Consider the following 5245-nt stretch of genomic DNA (forward strand, 5'->3'; position numbering starts at 1 on the left):
GTGGATGCCATCCGGGCCCGGTGATTTGTCAGTTTTTATATTGTCCATTAAGCTTAGAACTTCCTCTCTCGTTACCACTATTTGTCTCAGTTCCTCAGAATCCCTTCCTGCAAATGTTAGTTCAGGTTCAGGGATCTGCCCTATATCTTCCACTGTGAAGACAGATGCAAAGAATTCATTTAGCTTCTCTGCAGTCTCCTTATTGTTCTTTAGTACACCTTTGACTCCCTTATCATCCAAGGGTCCAATCGTCTCCCTAGATGGTCTCCTGCTTTGAATGTATTTGTAGAATTTTTTGTTGTTGGTTTTTATGTTCTTAGCAATGTGCTCCTCAAATTCTTTTTTAGCATCCCTTATTGTCTTCTTGCATTTCTTTTGCCAGAGTTTGTGTTCTTTTTTATTTTCTTCATTCGGACAAGACTTCCATTTTTTGAAGGAAGACTTTTTGCCTCTAAGAGCTTCCTTGACTTTGCTCGTTAACCATGCTGGCATCTTCTTGGCCCTGGCGGTACCTTTTCTGATCTGCGGTATGCACTCCAGTTGAGCTTCTAATATAGTGTTTTTAAACAACTTCCAAGCATTTTCGAGTGATGTGACCCTCTGGACTTTGTTTTTCAGCTTTCTTTTTACCTATCCCCTCATTTTTGTGAAGTTTCCTCTTTTGAAGTCAAATGTGACCGTGTTGGATTTTCTTGGCAATTGGCCAGTTACATGTATGTTTAATTTAATAGCACTGTGGTCACTGCTCCCAATTGGTTCAACAACACTTACATCTCGCACCAGGTCCCGGTCCCCACTGAGGATTAAGTCCAGGGTTGCCGTCCCTCTGGTCGGTTCCATGACCAACTGGTCTAGGGAATAGTCATTTAGAATATCTAGAAACTTTGCTTCTTTGTCATGACTGGAACACATATGCAGCCAGTCTATGTCCAGGTAGTTGAAGTCACCCATTACTACCACATTTCCTAGTTTGGATGCTTCCTCAATTTCATATCTCATCTCAAGGTCTCCCTGAGCATTTTGATCAGGGGGACGATAGATCGTTCCCAGTATTAAGTCCCTCCTGGGGCATGGTATCACCACCCACAACGATTCTGTGGAGGAGTCTGCCTCTTTTGGGGTTTTGAGCTTGCTGGATTCAATGCCTTCTTTCACGTATAGAGCGACTCCGCCACCAATACATCCTTCCCTGTCCTTCCGATATAGTTTATATCCAGGGATAACCGTATCCCACTGGTTTTCTCCATTCCACCAGGTCTCCATTATGCTCACTATATCAATGCTCTCCTCTAAGAGACTTCAGTCCATAGTCCTTCTGGTTCTTTGTCAACTAAGTTTAAAGCCTCAAATCTGTTCCTTATTTGATCTTTATATTCTTCTGGGATGTTATTTAAATTGTATTTTGGCATTATGATTGCTTTGTTTGTTCTTCTTTAGCTTTACTCTGATTTTCGATACAACCAGTTCATGATCTGTACCGCAGTCTGCTCCTGGTCTTGTTTTCACAGAAAGTATGGAACTTCTCCATCTTCTGTTTCCAATTAGATAATCAATTTGATTCCTATATTGACCATCTGGTGATGTCCACGTGTACAGCCGTCTTTTTGGTTGCTCAAAAAATGTGTTGGCAAGAAACAAATTATTGGCTTCACAGAATTCAATAAGTCTTTCTCCTGCTTCATTTCTGTCTCCTAAGCCCCATTTCCCCACAATGCCTAGTTCTTCTCTGTTCCCTACTTTTGCATTCCAGTCCCCCATGATTATCATATCTTGTTTTGGTGTGTGATCAATTTCCTCCTGTACATCTGCATAAAATCTTTCCAATTCTTCTTCTGCTGCTGCTTTTGATGTTGGAGCATAGACATGGATGATGGTTATGTTAATAGGTTTCCCATTTAATCTCATTGATATCACTCACTTAGACCTTGCGTTGTAGCTCCTAATTGCTTTTGCTACATCACTTCTCACTATTAAAGCAACCCTGTTTCTTCTTGATTTCTCATTTCCTGCATAAAATATTTTGTAGTTGCCTGATTGAAAATGTCCCATTTCTGTCCATTTTAATTCACTCACGTCAAGTATTGTAATGTTGATACGTTCCATTTCTTGCTTGACAATTTCTAACTTTCCCTGGTTCATGCTTCTCACATTCCATGTTCCTATTGTGTGCGTCGTACAACTCCGGACTCTCCTTTCGCATCTGTGCGCATCAGCCTCTGGGCTTCCTTTCAGCTTTGACCCAGCTGCCTCATTAGTCACAGCGCTACTCGTACTTGTCCTTTGTTCTTCCCCAGTAGCTCGGTGAGTGCCTTCTGACCTGGGGGTCTTATCTTCCAGCACTATCTCGTGTTGCATTTTGGATACTCTGTTCATACCGTTTTCGTGGTAAGAGGTGTTCACAGGTGGTTTACCATTGCCTTCCTCTGAGTTTGGATGCATCTTAGTCTGGTGTCTCAGCTTTGACCATTCCACCTTGGGTGCCCCTGCTAGGAGTCTAGCCTCTTGGTCTAGACTCCTGACGGCATTGCTCTCAGCTTCTTCAACACTCTCAAACCCCCTCACCACGTTAAGGTGTGCATTCTAAAGGGGGACAAAAACAACAGTAATAAGTAAAAAAAACCCTACCAATTTTAACATCTTCTATTTAACTTTAGCACAATGTGCAGTCCATCCAACCATGTGGCCTTTCAAGTTAGTTGCATTAAATATTGTTTCACCCATTATATATACCCAGTTGATAACTGTGCTCACCTCCTACATACCCAGATGATCACTGTGCTCTGCAGGTGAGAGCCTCCTGCTAATACTATCTTATCATGAGGTTCATCCCACACAATATAGGAATTGGGCCTTTAGTGTTGTGGCACCTGCCCTTTGGAATTCCCTCCCCTTAAATATTAGACAAGTGCCATATCTGTTGTTTTTTTCAGTACTTGCTAAAAACTCTTTCAACAAGCCTTTTAAGTAGAGACCTTTATCCCAGTCTGCATCTGTACTGGAATTGTTTTTAGATTTTTTATTGCTGGTTCGCCACCTTGGGCTCCTTATGGAGCAAGGGCGGGATATAAATTTAATAAACAAATAAATAGGCTCACTGTCTGTCAAACACATTGGTTTTTCACTACATTATGATGGCCAAAATATCCTTAGAAAGTGACTCACTCCCATTCTTGCCTCTGTACTACTTTGACTATTCATGTTCTGCATAACAGCTTTGTATGATGCCATTACATTGTACCTAGCAATTATGGCTTTAGCTTGCACAATAGCAGCAGCTCTAACTGGCCTTTTTTCACTTTGCTGATGAGCTGGGGCAACTTGCAATGCTAATGCATGGCAAGATTCTGCAGCATTCTGGTGCATCAGTACAGTGTGAGCCCAATTTGTTAACATTCACCATGAAAAACTGCCAGAAATTCTGACAAGTGCTTTCACGCTGCAAAAACTCATCTTTACAGTGTGGATGCTTGGGTTGCAGATAAAAATAAAAACAAGAAAGAGTCCTCTGGCACCTTAAAGACCAAGACTTATTGCTGCATAAGTTTGCATTGACTAAATCACCTCATCATCAGACATGTGAATTGTTACCCTCTATACATTAGACTAGAGAAGGGTGAAGGAGTAGAACCTATCAAATCAAACAGTCTTGAAATCAAGGGTCTCTGGAATTTCTATGCAGAGCCCAAATGTATGCAAGATAACAGCAGCAGTACCATGCACGCAACAGCAGGCACAGGTGACACTATTTTTTCTATCTATGTTTTGCTGAGTAATAGTGAGAAGGAAAGAAAACAATTAAAACTAAACTAAATAAACTCTCAGATTTGCTGATGAATTAAGCAGGTTCCACTGAAGTTTTGTTATGGTTGTTGAAGTGTGGCTCAAAAAATGGATCCCTGATTTGGATGAAGGCTGTAGAACTAACTAACCACTGCCCCACAATCCACACACACTAAATCCAAATCTTCTCCCCCTGAATCCATTAGCTACAGAATGGAAAACTTGTTCCCCACTGCAGCTTCAGGGGAATAGCAATTTAAACAGATTGGGAGCAAAGAACTAAACCCTGGTTCCTCTTTGCCAGGGGATCCGATTGGAAGTCCTCACAAGTACTCTTAGACAAAAAATGACTCCCACATCACTTCTACTTTGATCTACTGGGATCACCAGCAGTGTCCTGACAGTCTGACATGTTGTTCCACTGTTTTCTGAATGTTGCCATTTTTATGTCAGGTTTGTGTCTATTTTATTTCTTTGGATTAAAATTGTATGTACTTTGCTCCCGTTTGACTTGTTTACATTATTGATGCCATTTATGCCTTTGGTTGAAAGTAATAAATGGTCTACCCCTCTCAAGCTACAGCTGCCTTTACCGATTGCTGGGTAACTAACACATGCAGCGCTCCTCCTCAGCACATCCATTGGTAGGAAATTCTGTCCTTAAACTTTGCCCTCAGTGTCCTGCTATTCAGCTTTTTAAAATTACCCCGTTCTAGTATGAGAGAAGGTTCCTTTACTTTTACCAAGTATATAACAGACACTCATGTAGTTTTCCCCAGCATGGAGATTATTTTTATTAATTAAATTTATATCCTATCCTAACTCCCAAAAATGAAGAGTTAGGAAAAGTTTGTCCTGTTAAAGTAGGAGTCTGACCACAAAACAGGGTGACAAGCGTAAAATATAGTTTGTATAAAATATAGGTGAGCTCAAAATAAATAAGTTGGGGCGGGAGGAAGGTCATGTTATTCTCCAAGACCAAGAATTATTCTCCCCAAGCACTGTGAACGTAACAACCCAAATTTTTACTTACTGTTTATTTTATTTTTTGTGTGTATGCTATTCAATTACATGTTTTGATCAAAATAAATATATAGGGTTGTTTCGAGTAAGATCTACCCAGTGTACACCCACAGAAATTAATGAACTTCACTTCAATGGGTCTATCCTGAGTACGACTAGCACGAAATACGTCCCATATTTTACAGGTTGAAACTTAAAGAACTAAAAATATGAGTTTAAAGAAGTCAATCGTTGGTTTGAGACGTTCATGCAGCCAAACGTTGGAGCGACAAACTGGCTCGAAGGTACAAACTCAAGCGAGAGCCTCCCCTCCCTCACATGAAGCTTTATTTAAACGCATTTCGTCTCTCTCCCCCGCCCCCAATGTCTATGCTAATTAATCTCCGAGGCAGGTAAAGATAAAAGTATTTGGCCCGGCCACTTTTTTTTTACTCTGTGAGTC

The sequence above is a fragment of the Rhineura floridana genome, chromosome 5, assembly GCF_030035675.1.
Source record: "Rhineura floridana isolate rRhiFlo1 chromosome 5, rRhiFlo1.hap2, whole genome shotgun sequence".
Taxonomy (NCBI): Eukaryota; Metazoa; Chordata; class Lepidosauria; order Squamata; family Rhineuridae; genus Rhineura; species Rhineura floridana.